Source organism: Bombina bombina, chromosome 2, assembly GCF_027579735.1.
Source record: "Bombina bombina isolate aBomBom1 chromosome 2, aBomBom1.pri, whole genome shotgun sequence".
NCBI classification, from domain to species: Eukaryota; Metazoa; Chordata; class Amphibia; order Anura; family Bombinatoridae; genus Bombina; species Bombina bombina.
The window spans coordinates 804976729-805001560 of record NC_069500.1 but is presented as its reverse complement, the minus strand read 5'-3'; positions in this window follow the sequence as shown (position 1 = coordinate 805001560).

Below are 24832 nucleotides of genomic sequence, written 5' to 3'. Positions count from 1 at the left end.
GAATTAAGGTAATAAAAATCCTATTGGCTGATGCAATCAGCCAATAGGATTGAAGTTCAATCCTATTGGCTGATCCAATCAGCCAATAGGATTGAGCTCGCATTCTATTGGCTGTTCCAATCTTCTGCCCATCTGGAGGACCCGTCTGGAGGACCACTTCGCCCGGCTTCGTGGAGGACTTCGGCCCGGCTGGGTGAAGACGTCTCAAGGTAGGGTGATCTTCAAGGAGTTAGTGTTAGTTTTTTTTAAGGGGGGATTGGGTGGGTTTTAGAGTAGGCTTGGGTGTGTGGGTGGTGGGTTTTAATGTTGGTGGGGGGTATTGTACTTTTTTTTACAGGTAAAAGAGCTGATTACTTTGGGGCAATGCCCCGCAAAAGGCCCTTTTAAGGGCTATTCGTAATTTAGTATAGGGTAGGGCTTTTTATTATTTTGGGTTTTTTTTTAATTTATTAGGGGGGTTAGATTAGGTGTAATTAGTTTAAAAAATCTTGTAATTATTTTATTATTTTCTGTAATTTAGTGTTTGTTTTTTTAGTACTTTGGATAATTTTATATAATTGTAGTTAATTGTAGTTAATGTAGGTAATTAATTTAATGATAGTGTAGTGTTAGGTGTAATTGTAACTTAGGTTAGGTTTTATTTTACAGGTACATTTGTCTTTATTTTAACTAGGTAGTTATTAAATAGATAATAACTATTTAATAACTATTGTACCTAGTTAAAATAAATACAAAGTTGCCTGTAAAATAAAAATAAACCCTAAGATAGATACAATGTAACTATTAGTTATATTGTAGCTATCTTAGGCCTAGATTTGGAGTTTGGCGGTAGCCGTGAAAACCAGCGTTAGAGGCTCCTAACGCTGGTTTTAGGCTAACTCCGGTATTTGGAGTCACTCAAAAAAGGGTCTAACGCTCACTTTTCAGCCGCGACTTTTCCATACCACAGATCCCCTTACGTCAATTGCGTATCCTATCTTTTCAATGGGATTTTTCTAACTCCGGTATTTAGAGTCGTGTCTGAAGTGAGCGTTAGAAATCTAACGACAAAACTCCAGCCGCAGAAAAAAGTCAGTAGTTAAGAGCTTTCTGGGCTAACGCCGGTTCATAAAGCTCTTAACTACTGTACTCTAAAGTACACTAACACCCATAAACTACCTATGTACCCCTAAACCGAGGTCCCCCCACATCGCCGCCACTCGATTACATTTTTTTAACCCCTAATCTGCCGACCGCCACCTACGTTATACTTATGTAACCCTAATCTGCTGCCCCTAACACCGCCGACCCCTGTATTATATTTATTAACCCCTAATCTGCCCCCCACAACATCGCCGCCAGCTACCTACAATAATTAACCCCTAATCTGCCGACCGCAAAGCGCCGCCACCTACATTATAGCTATGTACCCCTAATCTGCTGCCCCTAACACCGCCGACCCCTATATTATATTTATTAACCCCTAATCTGCCCCCCTCAACGTCGCCTCCACCTGCCTACACTTATTAACCCCTAATCTGCCGAGCGGACCGCACCGCTACTATAATAAAGTTATTAACCCCTAATCCGCCTCACTAACCCTATAATAAATATTATTAACCCCTAATCTGCCCTCCCTAACATCGCCGACACCTAACTTCAATTATTAACCCCTAATCTGCCGACCGGAGCTCACCGCTATTCTAATAAATGTATTAACCCCTAAAGCTAAGTCTAACCCTAACACTAACACCCCCCTAAACTAACACCCCCCTAAGTTAAATATAATTTTAATCTAATTAAATTAATTAACTCTTATTAAATAAATTATTCCTATTTAAAGCTAAATACTTACCTGTAAAATAAATCCTAATATAGCTACAATATAAATTATAATTACATTGTAGCTATTTTAGGATTAATATTTATTTTACAGGCAACTTTGTAATTATTTTAACCAGGTACAATAGCTATTAAATAGTTAAGAACTATTTAATAGTTACCTAGTTAAAATAATTACAAATTTACCTGTAAAATAAATCCTAACCTAAGTTACAATTAAACCTAACACTATACTATCATTAAATTAATTAAATAAAATACCTACAATTACCTACAATTAAACCTAACACTACACTATCAATACATTAATTAAATACAATATCTACAAATAACTACAATGAAATAAACTAACTAAAGTACAAAAAATAAAAAAGAACTAAGTTACAAAAAATAAAAAAATATTTACAAACATAAGAAAAATATTACAACAATTTTAAACTAATTACACCTACTCTAAGCCCCCTAATAAAATAACAAAGACCCCCAAAATAAAAAATGCCCTACCCTATTCTAAATTACTAAAGTTCAAAGCTCTTTTACCTTACCAGCCCTGAACAGGGCCCTTTGCGGGGCATGCCCCAAGAAGTTCAGCTCTTTTGACTGTAAAAAAAACCATACAATACCCCCCCAACATTACAACCCACCACCCACATACCCCTAATCTAACCCAAACCCCCCTTAAATAAACCTAACACTAAGCCCCTGAAGATCATCCTACCTTGTCTTCACCTCACCAGGTATCACCGATCCGTCCTGGCTCCAAAATCTTCATCCAACCCAAGCGGGGGCTGGCGATCCATCATCCGGTGGCTGAAGAGGTCCAGAAGAGGCTCCAAAGTCTTCATCCTATCCGGGAAGAAGAGGCGATCCGGACCGGCAACCATCTTGATCAAGCGGCATCTTCTATCTTCATCCGATGACGACCGGCACCATCCTGAAGACCTCCACCGCGGACCCATCTTCTTCCGGCGACGTCCAACTGAAGAATGACGGTTCCTTTAAGGCAGTGATTTTTAACCTTTTTTTTGCCGTGGCACACTTTTTTAAATTAAAAAATCCCGTGGCACACCACCATCCCAAAATTTAAAAAAAAATCACACATTGTAGCCTAATACAGCATATATATATACACATACACACAAACACACACATACTGTATGTATTGTGCTGTTATGCCATGCCTCCTACAAACTACCCCTGCACTGGGAGTAAAAAACAAGCGAAGTTTAAAAAATATGTCACACTGTTGTCAGTCTGCCATGGCACACCTGAGGATCTCTCACGGCACACTAGTGTGCCACGGCACACTGGTTGAAAAACACTGCTTTAAGGGATGTCATCCAAGATGGCATCCCTCGAATTCCGATTGGCTGATAGGATTCTATCAGCCAATCGGAATTAAGGTAGGAATATTCTGATTGGCTGATGGAATCAGCCAATCAGAATCAAGTTCAATCCGATTGGCTGATCCAATCAGCCAATCAGATTGAGCTCGCATTCTATTGGCAAAAGAGCTGAACTTCTTGGGGCATGCCCCGCAAAGGGCCCTGTTCAGGGCTGGTAAGGTAAAAGAGCTTTGAACTTTAGTAATTTAGAATATGGTAGGGCATTTTTTATTTTGGGGGTCTTTGTTATTTTATTAGGGGGCTTAGAGTAGGTGTAATTAGTTTAAAATTGTTGTAATATTTTTCTTATGTTTGTAAATATTTTTTTATTTTTTGTAACTTAGTTCTTTTTTATTTTTTGTACTTTAGTTAGTTTATTTAATTGTAGTTATTTGTAGATATTGTATTTAATTAATGTATTGATAGTGTAGTGTTAGGTTTAATTGTAGGTAATTGTAGGTATTTTATTTAATTAATTTAATGATAGTATAGTGTTAGGTTTAATTGTAACTTAGGTTAGGATTTATTTTACAGGTAAATTTGTAATTATTTTAACTAGGTAACTATTAAATAGTTCTTAACTATTTAATAGCTATTGTACCTGGTTAAAATAATTACAAAGTTGCCTGTAAAATAAATATTAATCCTAAAATAGCTACAATGTAATTATAATTTATATTGTAGCTATATTAGGATTTATTTTACAGGTAAGTATTTAGCTTTAAATAGGAATAATTTATTTAATAAGAGTTAATTAATTTCGTTAGATTAAAATTATATTTAAATTAGGGGGGTGTTAGTGTTAGGGTTAGACTTAGCTTTAGGGGTTAATACATTTATTAGAATAGCGGTGAGCTCAAGTCGGCAGATTAGGGGTTAATAATTGAAGTTAGGTGTCGGCGATGTTAGGGAGGGCAGATTAGGGGTTAATACTATTTATTATAGGGTTAGTGAGGCGAATTAGGGGTTAATAACTTTATAATAATAGCGGTGCGGTCCGCTCGGCAGATTAGGGGTTAATGAGTGTAGGCAGGTGGAGGCGACGTTGTGGGGGGCAGATTAGGGGTTAATAAATATAATATAGGGGTCGGCGATGTTAGGGCAGCAGATTAGGGGTACATAGGGATAATGTAAGTAGCGGCGGTTTACGGAGTGGCAGATTAGGGGTTAATAATATGCAGGGGTCAGCGATAGCGGGGGCGGCAGATTAGGGGTTAATAAGTGTAAGGTTAGGGGTGTTTAGACTCGGGGTACATGTTAGAGTGTTAGGTGCAGACGTAGGAAGTGTTTCCCCATAGGAAACAATGGTTCTGCGTTAGGAGCTGAACGCGTCTTTTTTGCAGGTGTTAGGTTTTTTTTCAGCTCAAACAGCCCCATTGTTTTCTATGGGGGAATCGTGCACGAGCACGTTTTTGAGGCTGGCCGCTTGCGTAAGCAACTCTGGTATCGAGAGTTGAAGTTGCGTTAAATATGCTCTACGCTCCTTTTTTGGAGCCTAACGCAGCCTTTATGTGGACTCTCAATACAAGAGTTATTTTTATGGTGCGGCAAGAAAAAAGCCAGCGTTAGCTTTTCGGGTCGTTACCGACAAAACTCTAAATCTAGCCGTCAGGGTTTATTTTATAGGTAAGTATTTAGTTTTAAATAGGAATAATTTATTTAGATTTAGTTAAATTATATTTAAGTTAGGGGGTGTTAGGGTTAGTGTTAGACTTAGGTTTAGGGGTTAATACATTTAATATAGTGGCGGCGGTGTAGGGGGGGCATAGTAGGGGTTAATAAATATAATGTAGGTGGCGGTGGGCTCTGGGAGCGGTGGTTTAGGGGTTAAACACTTTATTTAGTTGTGGCGGGCTCCGGGAGCGGCGGTTTAGGGGTTAATAAATTTATTAGAGTTGCGGTGGACTCCGGGAGCGGCGGTTTAGGGGTTAATACATTTATTAGAGTGGCGGTGGGCTCTGGGAGTGGCGCTATAGGGGTTAATAACTTTATTTAGTTGCGGCGGACTCCGGGAGCAGCAGTATAGGGGGTAAACAGTATAGTATAGTGTGGGTGTTTAGTGACAGGGTACCAAGAAAGCTGTAAAAAAGCCGAAGAGCAGCGAGATCGATGACTGTCAGTTAACAACAGTCCGCTAATCATCGCACCGTACTTGGTGCGCAGCTTTTTGACAGCTTTTTTGATAATTTTTGAGAACGTGTTCAGGTCCGCGGCCGCGATGTTAGGCGATCTTAGGCGAGCGTATTGGTGTCGTTGAATGCTAGAAAGTCGACGGCTTGATAAATAGAGGCCCTACTGTATGTTTGAAATGGGGCCTTTATGCAAACAGAGAAGTGTCCATGTGACTAAAATATCAACACCCCCCCAGGTCAAGAAGTGCTCCATAAAGTTTGTAAAAACTTTTACTCAATAAAGGGAGTCCATTTATTAAAGTTTAAAAAAAATAGAGCGAGCGTATGTGAGAAAGTTTGCATCACTTAAAGCCCTCCAAGTTAGTTAAATAAAAAGAGAGAATGTGCTATGCCACCCCCCTGCAGATTCACGGCCAATCGGCCACTTGCAGGGGGTGTCAATCAACCCGATCGAACACGATCGGGCGGATTGATGTCCGCAGCCTCAGAGGCGGCAGACTAGTTAAGGAGCAGTGTTCTTAAGACCGCTGCTTCTTAACTGCTGTTTCCGGCGAGCCAAACTACGATGTGTGATTAACTTGGAGAACTTAAAAGGGTTATGAAATTATGTTAAGCAAACAAATAAAAAATATTTCATATAAAAAACAGCACTGAATTACATTGTGGTCTATAGGAGATGTGTGTCCCCTGTAAATATATGTGTATATGCTTACATACATATGTACATACACATATTACATACATACACATATTAACACATACATATATATGTATATATGCATATACATATATTTACATTTGCTGCCCATCACTGCGTGACTTACCCCCTTCGATGCGCTAGTTCTCATGCTATGTCTCACGGCATGAGGCTCCCGTCAGAGCCTATGGAAGGGCGCTCTCGTGAGCGCAATGCTTCTGTGCAATGCAAATGCGAGGTCACGTTCGCATTGCATCTCACCTGCAATACATTTACGTGTGCTGGTATTACAAAGTGGAGCACAAATATCGCTTTAGCAAAAGCCATATTTGCCCTCCACTTTTAATGTGAAGCAAAGTGGGGCATAGTTCGAATTTATCTTTATTGAAATCTTGATTCACTGAGTATAGCTCGCTTATGTAGGGGATGATCTGTAAATACTTATACATAAGAGATCCACTTGCTCTTCCTCTTCAATCTTGCTACTGAGGTTGCTGTAATTCCTCTCTGGACATGATCAAAATAAAGCTGACGTTAGTGATTATATCACTAGAACAATACGCATGTGTGCCACATGTACAATTGAATTGAGCATGCGTGGGTACGTAAGAGCCATAACTTAGAGAATCCAGGTTTGGAAATGGGCAAGATTTCAGTGTAAGAACAACGCTAATGGAAGGTCTGTGTCCAAATTTACTCTATTTATCAAGCCCGGGTGGACATGATTCGCTATAGCGAATCATGTCCGCCCTGAATCGCTAAATGCCGACTGCATACGCTGTCGGCATTTAACATTGCACAAGAAATGCTTGTGCAATGCCGCCCCCTGAGGCCAATCAGATTCTAGCAGGGGGTGCAAATTATCCTAATCGCATCTGATCGGGATGATTGCAGTTTGCCATCTAAAAAGTGGTGGATGAGTTAAAGGGACACTGAACCCAAATTTTTTTTCTTTTGTGATTCAGATAGAGCATGCAAATTTAAGCAACTTTCTAATTTACTCTTATTATCAATTTTTCTTTTTTTCTCTTGCTTTCTTTATTTGAAAAAGAAGTCATCTAAGCTATTTTTTTTGTTTCAGTACTATGGAAAGCACTTGTTTATTGGTGGGTGAATTTATCCACCAATCAGCAAGAACAACACAGTGTGTTCACCAAAAATGGGCCGGCATCTAAACTTACATTCTTGTATTTCAAATAAAGATACCAAGAGAATGAAGAGAATTCGATGATAGGAGTAAATTAGAAAGTTGCTTAAAATTGCATGCTCTATCTGAATCACGAAAGATAAAAATTGGGTTCAGTGTCCCTTTAAGGAGAAGTGGTCTTATGACCGCTGATTCTTAACTACAGTTTAACTGGAGCTTTTTGTAAGTATTTTAGATTTGTATAGGTTGAACTCGATGGACTTCGGTCTTTTTTCAACCTTATCTACTATGTTACTATGTTATCTACTATGTTACTATGTTATCTACTATGTTACTATGTTTCTAGTGAGTAAATCTCCCCCTATATATTGGTTTGAAGCCTTGATAAATTGAGCCCAATGTATGTAGTTTGTAACCACAACATGCACATACTGAATGCCTTTGCTACCTTCTCCAGAATTAGGGCTAGATTACAAGAGGAGTGCAAAATTATCAGGTGCCTGCAAAAGGGCAAATTTGCCCCATTTGCGGGCACGAGATAATTAATCAGCCATTACAAGTGGCAGGTTATTGCTACCATGAGTTCACGGTAGCAATTATCGCTTATAAAATTAACCAGAGATCCGATATCTGGTAAATTTTAGAAATGTGCCCCGAATGACCCCAAAATACCCAATATTTCAATGTTGAAACACTTGAAAGTGATGCAGCGAAGCTGTATAAAGCTGACTAGAAAATATCACCTGAACATCTCTATGTAAAAAAGAAAGATATTTTACCTCAAAATGTCCTATGTATTCACACCCCATTGTAAATGACTTTAAGCAGCAAATCAGTATATCTGTCCTGGGACTTGCAAGGGAGCATGCCTCATGCACACTCATTTTATTTCCCTATTCAGTTTAAGGAAGTTTACTATGAAATCTCATTAGAGTAAAGTGAAATCTCATGAGATCACAGTAAAAGAGTTCTGACTTCAGCACTGTTGATGCTGATTGGCTGCTGTTCATTTCTTATTATTTTTTTGTTTACCTGCAGCTGGACAGCAGCTGAAGTATAACTTTTTACACTGAACTTACTCTGGTGAACTGAGAAAGTTGTAAGGTAAAATATATTCCTTTTTTAAATAGAGATGTTCAGGTGATATTTTCCTGTCAGCCTTTAACAGTTATACTGCATCAGTTTCAATACATAATACTTTGCATATCAAGCAACAACTACTAGAAATGCGGAATGACAATAATTACAGCTGCAACACACATGTTTTGTTTATGGTAAAGTAGTCTCACTGGCTAGAACAAAATTGTCTGGAGGAAGCTGTACATGGCTGTTATGACACATTCTAGAAGTGTGGTTGGGGTTTTTCACCTACACTTAGGTACAGAATACAGAATTAATAAAAAAGCTATTGCCCCTGTGAAATATCTCGTCTTGTGGTCATGTCTCTCTATTTAAATGATGTTAAGGTTGTGCCATATTTTTTATATTTCTTTTATTTGTCTTTAAAAGGGACACTAAAGTCAAAATGAAACTTTCTTGGAACTGATTCAGAAAACAACGCGCTATTGCATTTTCTATTAATTATTTGTTGGTTTGTTGTTGTTAATTACTTGTTGGTTATGCAATTCTACTGTATTTAAAGGTCCTTCAACTGAGAGTTTTTTTTTTGTTTTTGATTTTTTTAATTAAACTTTTCTATAAGGCTTTGTGGACATTTTTGTGATGCTGGAATCCTTCACAATGAAAGGTCTGTGTGACATGAGGAGATACTGCTCTCTTGATTATAATGGAGTTTTTTTCCTGCAAAATATGAATTTCACAAATTGTTTAATTAATTGAATCTAGGCTGTTTAGTAGCAGCCTGTAGGAATAAGTATCCTTCTAGGTTCATACTTTACTCTAACGTTGCTATTATTTTCTTTTTAATTATACTGTTAATCTGAATGAAAAGGGACGCTATGGCAGGAGACCCAAGAAGACCCCACTGCTGACACAGAAACATAAAAATGCCAGAGGAAGCCAACATTCTTTTGGGAGAATGTGCTGTGGACAGACGAAACAAAATTACAGCTTTTTGGTAAAGCCCATCATTCTACTGTTTTCAGAAAAAGAAATGAGGCTTTTAAAGAAAAAAAATACAGTCCCTACAGTCAAACATGGTGGAGGTTCACTGGCATTATGCAATCGGAACGACACCATCTTGGATCTCCACGCTGTGTTTCCCTGAGATGCTCCTCCTCCCACACACACAGGCACAGCTCTTAGGGTGCGAGTGTCACGTGACAGCTGGCTCTCGCACACTAAGAGCTGTGCTCCTTAAGAAGGCTATGGGCTGGCCTGTAGGTGGCACTGCACTCAATGCAGGCTGAAAGTGGAGAGAGCTTTTGCCTATAATTCTGTCTATCGCACTGCTCAGCATGTGCGATAGTCTAGATAGAAGTATACAGCCCTCTCCACTTTCAGCCTTATTAAGAATTAAAAAGTGCAATTTTAATGTTTTTTAGTAAAAACTGAAGTGGAGAATGGAAGATTTTTTTATTTTATCTGCAAAAAAAGTTTAAAAATGTAAAAAAAAAATATTTATTTTCTCATTCTTTTTTTTTTTTTTTTTTTTTTTCATCAGGGGTCAGTTCAGGTCAGGGGGTTCAGGTCAGGGGGTTCACGTGCTCAAGTGCTCCTATAGAGGAGCCTCCACTGATCGGAAGACTACTAAATAATTCTGTGGTGCAATGTAGGGCCCAGTGTCAGAAAGTTGGGTTTTACAGCAGGACAATGACCCAAAGCACACTTCTAAAATCACCCAGAAATGGTTTAAGACAAAGCACTGGAGAGTACTGAATTGGCCAGCAATTAGTCCAGATCTCAATCCCATAGAGCACCTGTGGAGAGATCTCAAAACAGCAGTTGTGAAAAGGAACCCTTCCAATCTGAGAGACCTGGAGCAGTTGGTGAAAGAAGAGTAGTCCAAAATTCTATTAGATACAGGTAGGTGTCCAAAACTCTTTGATGGTTACAGGAAGTGATTGATTTCAGTTATTTTTTCCAAGGGGTGTGCTACCAAATATTAAATTGAGGGTACCAATAATTTTGTCCAGTCCATTTTTGGAGTTTTGTGTGGAATGTGTCAGATGGGTGCCAATATTTTTGCCCATGACTGTATATATATATATATATATATATATATATATATATATATATATATAAATATATATATATATGTTCCTGTTAGAAACGGAAGTGCAGAACACTGTTATAGTCCCCACTGCCATTGACTGTACACTCTAGTGACCTATTTATAACTGTCACTAATTCATCACAGCAGAGAAGGTAATCTAAGTTACAACATGGCAGCGCCCATTGCTTTATAGACACTAAAAGCTTACATTTATTTTGTCAATATTTAAGCAGCTAATGAAACTTTAAAAAATACATCTACATGTTTTTGTCAGACTAATCTTTTCTTTGATTGCATCATTCTACCTTATATTTCTAAACTAAATTACGAGTTTTGCGTTACAGTGCGGTATGGCTATACCACTGAAAATTGGCCATTGCATGTGGAATGGCTGGTAACACATATTACGAGTTGCGGCGGTATAGGCTGTAACGCAAGCAGCATTTTAACCTTAACCCAGCTCTCCATTCCTCACTCAAAAATGACATTTGAAAATAAAATAAATAAAAACTTACCTGTAAAATAAAAAAAACCTAAGATTAAACTATAAATAAACCTAACATAACTAAACTAATAAAAAAAAATACCACTTAAAAAAAACCAAAATTACAAATATAAATAAACCTAATACCACGAAAAAAAATTAAAATCTAACATTACAAAAAATAATAAACACTAACAATACGAAAAACAAAACACTCTAAGATTACAAAAAATAATAAACAAAATTATCAAAAATAAAAACAATTACACCTAATCTAATAGCCCTATAAAAATAACCCACCCAAAATAAAAACATCCCCTAACCTAACAATAAGCTACCAATAGCCCTTAAAAGGGCCTTTTGTAGGGAATTGCCCTAAGTTAAACAGCTCTTTTACCTTCAAAAAATTACAAAATACCCCCAACAGTAAAACCCCCCACCCAACCAACCCCCCAAAATAAAAAAGTAAAAAAAAATCCTAAGCTACCCATTGCCCCAAAGAGGCATTTGTATGGGCATTGCCCTTAAGAGGGTATTCAGCTCTTTTACTGCCCAAAGCCCGAATCTAAAAAAAAAACTAACACTAACCCCAGAATATCTACTCACGGTTCCTGAAGTCATCCATCCTCAACCAGGGGGCGACATCTTCCTCCATAGCGGGACCATCTTCTATCTTCATCCCGGTGGTGCGGAGCTGTGGAGGGGCGGAGCAGAGCTGTCCAGGACTGGCAATGACATCCAGCGTGGAACGTCCTCTTCATACGATCACAGCCGTATACTGAAGGCTTGAATGCAAGGTACCCGTTTAAAAATGGGGTACATTGCATTCCTATTAGCTGACATTTTCAAATCAGCCAGTAGCTCTCATCCTATAGGCTGATTTGAAAAAATAGACCTTCCAAAATGGAGAATAACATGACTGTGCCTTCACATGCCACATGGGACAAGCATCCTGGGACAAGCATCCTGACTGGCTGCTTTAAGTCTCTTTACAGTAATGTGTGAATATTTGAGGTAAAATACAGTATCTCCCTTTTTTACATACAGATGTTCAGGTGATATTTTCTAGCTAGCTTTTTACAGCTATGTTGCATCACTTTTATGTGCTTATTTGTTTCATCATTATTTAATTTTAAAAAATGGTTTGAAATGCTACAACCAAAATTCTAGTCTAATAAATCATCCTTTTTTTTTTAGTATGTTGTGAGTCCCTTTTTTCAGATCTGGTCAACCTAAAATAGAGTAGATGTTATTATATATTAAATTACAGACTCTACAATATATAAATGCGTGGATTTCTAGGAGTGTGGAGCAGAAACACAATATTCCTTGCGGTAAATAGTTCCGAGGCTGCAAGGCTAAAGTTGCCAGGTGCCCAGTATTTATCAGGGCTATCCAGTTTTTAGCTGTCTGACCAGTAAATTATATGAAAAATAATGACACTTAAAGGATTATAAAACTGGGTAAAATGTAGTATAAGCAAAACATGTATAATGATTTATAAAGGCAGCCCCGGAACAAGTCCTTCCGTGGAGGGTTTTTTGACCCCACTTGAGTGACAGAATGGGAGGAGTGGTTAGAGGTGGCATAAGAGCCTTTAAATGGGGGTGGTCAGCGGAAGCTGGCACTTTTGAGCGGGAAGAATCTGAAGCGGTAAGAACTTGCAGCGTACTTACCATGGCTGATCTGCAGATGGTCCTCGTCAGGGTGCAGGAGCTGTTTGCAATGAAGAGGTCTGGCTTGGGTGTTACAGAGGCTGGATGGAGATGGAGTGGTGGGCGGTGCTGGAGGAGATGACACGGCGAACAGTAGTGGTGAGGCGGAGGACCAATCAAGGCCGCTGAGGAGGTCCCGTCTGCCAGAGAGGCTCAGTCCATCGCTTGGGTGCAACAGAGGCTGGATGGAGATGGAGTTGTTGGCGGCGCTGGATAAGATGACACAGCGGACAGTAGTGGTGAGGCGGAGGACCAATCTAGGCCTCTGAGGAGGTCCCATCTGCCATAGAGGCTCAGTCCATCGATCGAGACCAGGCGAGAGTCTGTGAGCAGGTGGCAGATTTCGGAGAGGGCCCCTGGAGCTGGGAGACGGACCCGCAGATGGGTGGTGCAGTCCAGCACTGTGGCGGAGGTTAATGGCGGCAGCATCACCAGGAGCAGTGACGTCAGCATCATGGAGCAGGTGACAGCGCCGGCTGATGGAAGCCGGGAAGGTATGTCGGGACCGGATACGGCCTCTGTGGTGGGACATGATGCTGTAGTGGGAGGGACAAGGACTGAGGTGCTGGAGAGGATGGCTCAGGAGAGTCTGAGCAGGGTGCTGGACCAGGCATCGACATTTTTAGGCCTAGGAGGGCAATCTACTGTGACCGGAGGTGATGGAGTACTGAGGGGATAGCTGGGGGTGCCAGGGAGTTAGAACGGTGGGTGGGTAGTGAAGGGCTGGAAGGCAGGGGATGTGTTACTAGGGGGCAGATAGGGGTGCGTAGGGTGGCACAAAGGGGGTGGGCAGGATGAGGAGCAGGGGGAGAGGTATTAGAGGCCAAGGGCATGTTAGGGCTATGGATAGGCATGCTAATGTTTGTTTTTCCACATATTTGGAAGCGGTGGCTGTTTTTCCCCTGGAAGGGGAAGTAAGACGGGAGACTACTTCTGCAGCTCTGGACAGTGACTCACTGTGGGTTGAGGATGCCTACAGTGACTTTGCGAAGGAAGAGGAGGTGGAGCCTACTAATTCCAGACCTGTTACTGTGGACCAGGTAGGGGACTTGGCTGCATTAATGCAGCTACTCCGGGCTTTGGTGCCAAGGGGGGGGGGTGAGGGGTAGGGAGGCTGTGAGTAGGGCTAATTCTGAGAGGGGTGTTAATTTGGGGGACGGGGGCTCAGTGGAGGGTAATAGAGGTTCTGCATCCTCTCAGTCTCAGGTTCGGCCCAGGGAGAGGAGGAGACAGGACAGCAGGATTCCAGTGTCATGGCAGTGGGTGAGGATCCGCTCGCCTCTGGTTCATCATAGACGGCAGGAGGCTGGTGAATCATCAGTATGGGGCACTCTGGACAGGCATACGGGGCAAAGGAGGCAGAGCAGGAGGTCACAATCCCCTGAGAGGAGGAGCAGCAGGGAAAGTACAGTTCCTAGTGGATGGGGAGGCACTCATGGTGCAGAGAGGGAGGATAGCAGGAGCGAAGTTGGAACAGGAGTGAAGTCTGGCGGGGGAGCTGGTATGGTGCTGGGACAGACAGGTGAGAGTGTCGCAGCATGTTCAGTGTCTAAAGGAGGTACATCTGGGGATATTAGGTGTGAGTCAGTATTGAAAGGTTTGAAGGACTTGGTGGCACAGTTAGAAGGTGGACAGCAGAGTGGGTGTGTGACTGGGGCTGGCATTGGTTCGCCAGGCCATGTAGAGGTTTGGGTGACACAAGGCGAGTCGTCCGGGGTCAGGTCCCAGGAGCGGTCAGAAATGGGGCAGCCGGGGATGGTTAGTGCTAGTGGGGGAAGTGGGCCCGTAGTTAAAGTGTTGGAGCAGTCTTTAAGACGGCCTTGTCTGTGTTCAGTGGGCCCTTTGGGGATCCACTTAACAAAGGAGGTCAAGGAAAAGATTTGGAGGCGGGAGTTTGTGGAGATTTTCTCCCTGCTCCCGGTTGACCAGTTTATTGATATTAAGGAGGACTCCAAAGGGGACACTGCTAAGAAGAAGGAGGAAGAACATAAGAAAAGGTACAGGAAGTTGCCAAAGACGTTGTCAAATTGGTCTAAGGCTTTCTGTATACTGGCGAGTGTCGTGGGTGAAAAGAACCCTGAATTCTGTTGTGCTTTAATTTGTTATCTGGATGAAGCTCTGCTTTCAATTCAATGAGGGAGCGTGTTGGTTCGGAGCAGCTTGTAAATACAAGCATGAATGTTCCTATTGCGGGGGAAACCATTCTGGCTCCAGGTGTTTCAAAAAGGCAAAATCGACAGGAAAAGGGTAGGTGGCTCCTGCGGGCCAGGACGCTGGTGAGAGTTGAAAAGATGACGCCTTGGCTAAGGCGGTATGGTAGGCGAAGGGGTAATGCGGGAGATGCAGAATTATTGTTGACTAGATTTAGCTCTGTTTTCCGTATTCCCTTGGGTTCTGGTATTTTGGGTAACCTCAAATCGGTGAATGATTTTTCTGATGTGGTGGTTAAGCTGGAGAAAGAGGTGGCTTTGGGTAGGATGGCTGGTCCATTTAGGGACCCCTATTGAAAAACTTGAGGATTTCTCCATTGGGTGTGGTGCCTAAGAAGGTGCCTGGTCAATTCAGGATGATCCATCACTTATAGTTTCCAAAAGGTTCTTCTGTGAATGATGGGATTGATCCTGAGGTGTCAGCGGTGAGGTATGCATCCTTTGACAGGGCATTGGATTTGGTTAGGTGTGCAGGTCAGGGGGCTCTATTGGCAAAGGAGGATATTGAATCAGCATTTAGGCTCCTCCCGGTTCATCCTATGTGTCACCATTTGTTGGGCTGACATTTTGGAGATGCATTCTTTGTGGATTTGTGTTTGCCAATGGGCTGTTAAATATCTTGCTCTTACTTTGAGAAGATTAGTTGTTTTGTGGAGTGGGTGGTGAGGCAGCAGTCTGGGTGGTCTTCCATCATTCACTACCTAGATGACTTCTTGTTTGTAGGTCCTACAGGTTCGGGAGTTTGCCAGGAACTGATGAATGCCTTTTCTGAAGTTGCTAGGGATTTTGGGATTCTGGTGGCAACTGAGAAGACTGAAGGCCCGTCTTCTGTCCTCAGCTTTCTGGGGATCTGTATTGATTCAGAGTTGATGGAGTGGAGGTTGCTGGAGGATAAGATTGGGGACTTGGTTCGAACCATTGATGGGGCTTTAGCGAGGAAAAAGCTTACTTTGAGGGAGGGAGTCGTTGGTGGGGAAGTTGAACTTTGCGTGTAGGATAATTCCAATGGGGAGGATCTTCTGTCGGAGATTGTCATTAGCAACGTTTGGCGTCAAGCTTCCTCAATTTAGGATTCATTTGTCTAATGATTTGAAGGAGGATTTGAGAGTTTAGTAAGCTTTTCTTGCTGAGTTTAATGGGAGATCCTTGAATCAAGCTGCTGAAGTGCCGAATGGTGTGTGACATCTTTTCACGGATGCTTCGGAAGCCCATGGCTTTGGGGCAAATCTTTGGACGGAAATGGTGTGTTGGCGCTTGGCCCGAGAACTGGGCGGCAGCCGGTCTGACAAAGAACCTAGTTTTCCTTGAATTGTTCCTTTTGATGGTAGCTGTCAGAGTGTGGGGTGACAGGCTTAGAAATAGGAAAGTGTTGTTTCATTCGGACAATATGGGGGTGGTTTTTGCCTTTAACCGATTGTCTTCTAGTTCCAAGCCAGTAGTGGATTTGCTCAGAATGTTTGTTCTTGAATGTTTAAGACACAACGTATACTTTAGGGCTGTACATGTGCCGGGAAAGGAGAATGTGGTTGCTGATGCCCTTTTCAGTGGCAGCGGTTTTGGGACATGGCACCGGAGGTGGAGAGGATCGCCACTCCTTGCCCGGACGACATGTGGCAGCTGAGCTTCCTAGATTGCTGAGGTTAGCTGGGGGAGCTGTTGGAGAGCTTATGCGGTGGTGTGGTTGCAGTGGTTGAATAGGTTAGAGGCAGCAAAGGGTTCCTCTGCAGATGATGTCAGTGTATTTTTGGATTGGATTGAGGAGTGGAGGGTAGAAAAGTTGTCTCGTTCTGTCATTCAACGTAAGACGGCGGCGTTGGAATTTTTGGGATGGGAGGATTTAACTAAGAATTTTGGTGTCCGCATGGCGGTGAGAGGGTTGGTTCATGGTAGAGGGAATGTTGATCAGAGGCAACTGTTGGTATTCTCAATTTTACAGAAGGTGATTTTGTCTTTACCTGAGGTGAGTTTTTCTACCTTTGACTTTTTATTGTTTCGAGCAGCCTTTTTGTTAACATTCTTTGGTGCTTTTAGAGTCTCAGAATTATTTGGGGTGAATAGACGGGATAACGGGGGATTCTGTATAAAGATATAGTAATTAATTCAAAAGAGTTGTTGTTGTGGTTAAGGAAGTCTAAGATGGATCAGCAAAGTAGGGGGAAATGGATTCGGCTTTTGGAGATTGGGGGTGCGTGCTGCTCAGTAACAGCGGTTAGGGAATTTTTGGAGGTGCGTAAGGTATTGGCCGAAGGCCCTCTTATGTTGCATGATAATGGGTCTTCCTTTTCTCGCTATCAATTTGGGGCAGTGCTGAGGAAAGTGCTTGGAGTGGTGGGTGTGGTTGGAAGTGAGTTTGGTTGCCATTCTTTTAGGATTGGGACGACAACAGAGGCAAGGGGTTTAGGGCTGAGTGACAGTGTGGTGAAAAGGATTGGGAGGTGGAGATCTGATTGTTTTAAATTGTACATTAGGCCAGGGTTGGAGTTATAGTTGTTTTTTGTCTTAGCAGGTCCGCTTCACTGTTGGATCGTGGGCCATTCTTACATTTATTGGACAAGGAAGGCGGCAGCAGTTCGGGGACCCAGTTGATAGTTCGGCAGATCAAGTTGTAGTTAAATGGTTTGGGGTTCGGGCTTGAGGTGGGACCAGGTAGTTGGTCAGGTGATTGATAAGGCCAGGTTATTCCGGCCTCCTGATATCTTGTTGATTCATGCAGGGGGCAATGATCTGGGTTTTATGGCCCAGAAAGAGTTAGTGGATAGGATCAGGTGGGCTTGAATAGGTTAAAAGAGTTGTTCCCTCAGTTGTTAGTTGTTTGGTCGGACATTGAATGCCGGCTATGCTGGAGGTCAGCATGGGATGTGAGAAGCTTCTATGAGGAAAGTTAATAGGATGATGATGCGTTTTGTGGCTGTTAGGTGGTTTTGGGATCAGGCACGTGGAATTTGAGGGTGAGTCGGGAAAATGTTTCTTCCTGAAGGATGGAGTTCACCTCAATTAAGTTGGTCTCCACCTATTTAATTTTAACCTGAGTGAAGGGGTGAAAAAAGCCTCATCCCTGTGGGGTGGTGCTCGACGGCAGTTCGAGCAGTGGCGGGTGCTAGCCTTAAGTTTGAATTAATTGAGTAAACTGGTACCTCCTCATGTAAGAGGAGAGGTTATTTTTGGGGGGTGTGCCTGGCTGAGTGCCAGTGGAAGGCACGTGATGTGGTGAGGGGAAAGCACCTTTATGAGAAGTTAAAGTTGTGGTTAAGTTTTAACTTAATGTTTAATAAATGCGGGCTGCGGCCTTTTTTGACCCACTTCAGTGTCAGAGTTTTATTTATGAAATGGAGTAATACTAAATGTGGGGTCATGATAACTGCAATACAATTAACATTTTCTTCAAAACAAAGCTTCTGAGTAGTTTAAACAAAGTAATTTTATTTTCAATGTGATTTCCCCAAAGACAGCCAACAAACAAAACGCTATTTAACAAGAAATATATGCATCCAATCAGCTTCTTAACGTTTGCATAATAATATCTGGAATGTGCGCTCCAGAGCACATGCGCATTACAGTCATTAAATTTCTTTTATATATTGTACTTATTTGTTCTATCATTGTTCTAAATAAAAATGTTTAATAAATTATTTTATTTGTGTAGTACCCAAATTATTTTATATATATATATATATATATTGAGAAAGAGAGAGAGAGAGAGAGAGAGAGAGAGAGAGAAAGAGAGAGAGAACAATGCTCATTAACCTAGGGGAGATTCAGTATAACTCCGCTCAATACTTACAAATAAATGGTGCTGCTCCGTCCCACTAGCTGCCATAGATAGAGCTCTTATGACCCTTGGGGGTCCATTTATCAAGATCCGGATGGAGCTTGAGGGCCTGTGTTTCTGGCGAGCCTGCAGGATCGCCAGAAACACCAGTTATGAAGTCTAAAGACCGCTGCTCCATAACCTGTCCGCCTGCTCTGAGCAGGACAGACATCGCCGCAATTCAACCCGATCGAGTACGATCGGGTTGATTGACACTCCCTGCTGGCGGCTGATTGGCCGCAAATCTGCAGGGGGCGGTGTTGCACCAGCAGCTCACAAGAGCTGCTGGTGCAATGCTGAATACGGAGAGCGTATTGCTCTCTGCATTCAGCAGGGTCTGTCGTACCTGATCCGCACTGTCGGATCAGGTCCGACAGACCTTTGTTAAATAAGCCCTTGGAGGGCTCTGTAGCTGTGATGGTGACGCCAGCGGCATCAACATGAATAAGCCGCCATACTCTTACCCAGGTAGACCACCGTGATAGGACTCGTATAATGAGTCCCACGGTGGGTTTGGAAATGCAAGTAAATTAATTGTAAAATTGCTGGAAAATGGCAACAATAAAAAAAAAAACACTAAAAGTAAGTAATTAGTAAAAAAAAGTGTTTATTGGAACATTCTTTTTATTACTGCAAACTTTTTTTTTAATATCCCTTTAAATGATTAATTCTGATCTGAGGTCTTAGGTGACTTATTGAGGCTTCAGGGTCATGGGTCTGATCAATGGTGTGATATGGGGATATATAACATGTAAGCTCACAAGCCCACCTTTCCTGTTGATTGTCTTATGTAAAGAAGGTAATGCCCTCTTACCTTTATGATTTATTCAGATTATTGTACTTTACAAATGTATACTTTAATGTTAAACTTACCACACTGCATAATGTGTTGGCGCTTTATAAATAAAAGATAATAAACAATTATAATAATTGACAATCGGGTCTGATCTGAGGTCATATGACTGACAGGAGCTGCAGGCCATGTTTCTGATCTGAGACCTGATTGCAATTTGCAACCCTACCTACTGCTTTCCCTAAATACCCACTGGTTTTCCAGTATTTTTTATGGTAGACAGGTGACAATTCTATGTACAAGAAGATAAAGATCAACCATTTTGGTTGTGTCTGTGTTTCATGCTGACAAAACAAGAAGTTATTTTTAGACATCTAGTGAAATATTTTACATTTTTCCTATCAAATTTCACATTAACCAAAGGTGCATGCTGGGTAAGCAGGCTGTTACATTAAAAATATGGATCTGACCACGACCACAAAATAAGGCAACTTGCTTTTGTGATTATAAAAGATGTTTTCTCATAATCCATTTGGTTTGACAGAGATATGATTTCGCAGCAGTGGAATGTGCAGATCTAGATAAGATACTTTCACAAACAAGTGGAGAAAAACAGCAGTATCAGGTTACTTGAGGCTAATGGTACAAACATATGTCTCACACATATAATCTGTTTGTATTTTCTCTACACGCTGTATGTGAGTTTTGCTTATTGTCTGAAATACTTTTGTTTGTGAAGAATCTTATACCAATCTATAATATTTACAATCCCCACATCCTTACTAACTGTACAAGTAGGCTGTATATCCCCCTGAGCAAGTGTCATCTTCCATAACTAAAGAGGTAGTTGCCATGGCATCCCATTAGTTATTGTCTTACAGGACCAGTAAATGCAATATTAACAAGTGCATAATAAAAAGACAATGCAATAGCCGCTTCTATAATATTCAAATAAGCAGTAGATTTTTTTCTGTCAAATTTATTTTTTTCTCCCATTTTCCGGCCCCCTTTATCATGTTTTAAAAAAATCAGCGAATCACAGACTAGTATATATATATATATATATATATATATACCTTGTGAGCTTGTGCACATGCTCAGTAGGAGCTTGTTCCCCAGAAAGTGTGTATACAAAAAAGACTGTGCAAACTTTTATAATGGAAGAAAATTGGAAAGTGTCTTAAAACTGCATGCTCTTTCTGAATCATAAACGTTTATTTTGACTTGAGCGTCTTTTTAATTACCCTTCATCTTTTGCTTCAGGGGTATTATAACCATACTAGAGTACCCTTAAAGGGACAGTCTACCATAGAATTGTTATTGTTTTAAAAGATAGATAATTCCTTTATTACTCATTCCCCAGTTTTGCACAACCAACACAGTTATATTAATATACTTTTTACCTCTGTGATTACCTTGTACCTAGGAACCTTCTTCCAGCCCCCTGATCACATGACTGTGACTGTTTATTATCTATTGTCTTAAATTTAGCATTGTTTTGTGCTAAATCTTAAATAACTTTCTGTGCCTGAACACAGTGTTATCTATATAGCCCATGTGTACTTTCTGTCTCTTTCGGCTAGATTTAGAGTTCTGCGGCCAAAGGGGTGCGTTAGCTATGCTGGTTTTTTCTCTCCCGCACCTTTTAAATACCGCTGGTATTTAGAGTTCACAGAAGGGCTGCGTTAGGCTCCAAAAAGGGAGCGTAGAGCATATTTACCGCCACTGCAACTCTAGATACCAGCGTTGCTTACGGACGCGGCCAGCTTCAAAAACGTGCTCGTGCACGATTTCCCCATAGGAAACATTGGGGCCGTTTGAGCGTTCAGCTCTTAACGCAGCTACATTGTTTCCTATGGGGAAACACTTCCTATGTCTGCACCTAACACCCTAACATGTACCCTGAGTCTAAACACCCCTAACCTTACACTTATTAACCCCTAATCTGCCGCCCCCACTATCGCTGACCCTTGCATATTATTATTAACCCCTAATCTGCCGCTCCGTACACCGCCGCCAGCTACGTTATCCCTATGTACCCCTAATCTGCTGCCCCTAACATCGCCGACCACTATGTTATATTTATTAACCCCTAATCTGCCGCCCCCGCTATCGCTGACCCCTGCATATTATTATTAACCCCTAATCTGCCGCTCCGTACACCGCCGCCAGCTACGTTATCCCTATGTACCCCTAATCTGCTGCCCCTAACATCGCCGACCACTATGTTATATTTATTAACCCCTAATCTGCCGCCCCCGCTATCGCTGACCCCTGCATATTATTATTGACCCCTAATCTGCCGCTCCGTACACCGCCGCAACCTATATTATACCTATGTACCCCTAATCTGCTGCCCCTAACACCGCCGACCCCTATATTATATTTATTAACCCCTAATCTGCCCCCCACAACGTCGCCTCCACCTACCTACAATAATTAACCCCTAATCTGCCGACCGGATCTCACCGCTACTATAATAAATGTATTATAGTAAAGCCGGTGCTGCTGCAGGAAACGTCCGTCGGGTAAGAGGGAAACAGACCCACTCTGTATAGGGGAGAGTATGGAGCCAGCCCAAAAAACGGTGGACAGCCGCAAAAAGGTACAAGAAAAAACAGGCGGCTACTGAGATACTGAAAGAAGGTACTTTATTCCAGTTAAAAAGTAGACATGAAGCAAAAAGGGTAAATATGACACAACAAACCAGGGAGGGAACAGCAGACTTACATGTTTCGCGCTGGCTAGCGCTTAATCATAGAAGCTGTTAGACAAGTGAAACCTGCTGTGGCTTTTAAAGGGACAATACACCAATCAAAACACCTAGTTTTGAAGCTAACAGTATATTATGTACACTTATGTGGTATTTATCACATATATGTAAATTTAAAAAAAAGGCACCATATACAGTGATGACAAATTATTGATAAAACAAAACTAGATATAACAACAGAATATAACATATACATTTCCCATATGATTTTTCAAAAAAGGAAAAATAAAGAACAAGGATAAAGCAGAAAAAAATCTCTTAATGATTTGAAAAAACCTCTAAATGATCCATTATAATTTTCTTAATAATTAATTATTAAGAAAATTATAATGGATCATTTAGAGGTTTTTTCAAATCATTAAGAGATTTTTTTCTCTTTTCAATCAGATTGAGCTCGCATTCTATTGGCTGTTCCGATCAGCCAATAGAATGCGAGCTCAATCTGATTGGCTGATCGTATCAGCCAATCGGATTGAACTTGATTCTGATTGGCTGATTCCATCAGCCAATCAGAATTTTCCTACCTTAATTCTGATTGGCTGATAGAATCCTATCAGCCAATCGGAATTCGAGGGACACCATCTTGGATGACGTCCCTTAAAGGAACCGTCATTCGTCGGGAAGTCGTCGGTGAAGATGGATGTTCCGCGTCGGCGGGATGAACATGGATCCGGAAGAAAGAAGATTGAAGATGCCGCTTGATAAAAGACTTCAGCCGGATCATGGACCTCTTCAGCTCCCGCTTGGATGAAGACTTCAGTCGGATCATGGACATCTTCACCCCCCCGCTTGGGCTTGGATCAAGACATCGGAGGAGCTCTTCTGGATCGATCGGTGAACCCGGCATGGTGAAGATAAGGTAGGAAGATCTTAAATTTAGAATAGGGTAGGGCATTTTTTTTATTTTGGGGGGCTTTGTTATTTTATTAGGGGGCTTAGAGTAGGTGTAATTAGTTTAAAATTGTTGTAATATTTTTCTAATGTTTGTAAATATTTTTTTATTTTTTGTAACTTAGTTCTTTTTTATTTTTTGTACTTTAGTTAGTTTATTTCATTGTATTTATTTGTAGGTATTGTATTTAATGAATTTATTGATAGTGTAGTGTTAGGTTTAATTGTAGATAATTGTAGGTATTGTATTTAATTAATTTATTGATAGTGTAGTGTTAGGTTTAATTGTAACAGGTTAGGATTTATTTTACTGGTAATTTTGTAATTATTTTAACTAGGTAACTATTAAATAGTTATTAACTATTTAATAGCTATTGTACCTGGTTAATATAATTACAAAGTTGCCTGTAAAATAAATATTAATCCTAAAATAGCTACAATATAATTATAATTTATATTGTAGCTATATTAGGGTTTATTTTACAGGTAAGTAAGTAGTAAGTAGCTTTAAATAGGAATAATTTATTTAATAATAGTTAATTTATTTCGTTAGATTTAAATTATATTTAAGTTAGGGGGGTGTTAGGGTTAGGGTTAGACTTAGCTTTAGGGGTTAATACATTTATTATAGTAGCGGTGTGGTCCGGTCGGCAGATTAGGGGTTAATTATTGTAGGTAGGTGGAGGCGACGTTGTGGGGGGCAGATTACGGGTTAATAAATATAATATAGGGGTCGGCGGTGTTAGGGGCAGCAGATTAGGGGTACATAGGTATAATATAGGTTGCAGCGGTGTATGGAGCGGCAGATTAGGGGTTAATAATAATATGCAGGGGTCAGCAATAGCGGGGGCGGCAGATTAGGGGTTAATAAATATAACATAGTGGTCGGCGATGTTAGGGGCAGCAGATTAGGGGTACATAGGGATAACGTAGCTGGCGGCGGTGTACGGAGCGGCAGATTAGGGGTTAATACTAATATGCAGGGGTCAGCGATAGCGGGGGCGGAAGATTAGGGGTTAATAAATATAACATAGTGGTCGGCGATGTTAGGGGCAGCAGATTAGGGGTACATAGGGATAACGTAGCTGGCGGCGGTGTACGGAGCGGCAGATTAGGGGTTAAAAATTTTTAATAGAGTGGCGGCGATGTGGGGGGACCTCGGTTTAGGGGTACATAGGTAGTTTATGGGTGTTAGTGTACTTTAGAGCACAGTAGTTAAGAGCTTAATAAACCGGCGTTAGCCCAGAAAGCTCTTAACTACTGACTTTTTTCTGCGGCTGGAGTTTTGTCGTTAGATTTCTAACGCTCACTTCAGCCACGACTCTAAATACCGGCGTTAGAAAGATCCCATTGAAAAGATAGGATACGCAAATGGCGTAGGGGGATATGCGGTATGGAAAAGTCGCGGCTGCAAAGTGAGCGTTAGACCCTTTCCTGACTCCAAATACCAGCGGGCGGTAAAAACCAGCGTTAGGAGCCTCTAACGCTGGTTTTGACGGCTACCGCACAACTCTAAATCTAGGCCTTTGTGTTGAAAAGAGATTTAAAAAGCCTGTGATAAGAGGCAGCCCTCAAAGACTTAGAAATTAGCATATGAGCCTACCTATGTTTAGTTTAAACTAAGAATACCAAGAGAAAAAAGCAAATTTGATTATAAAAGTAAATTGGAAAGTTTATTAAAATTAAAAGTCCTATCTGAATAATGAAAGTTTAATTTATACTAGACTGTCCCTTTAAGCGAATACTCTTGTACTGTAAAATAGATATGTGCATTCATTTTTGGACAAATGTAAATAAAATT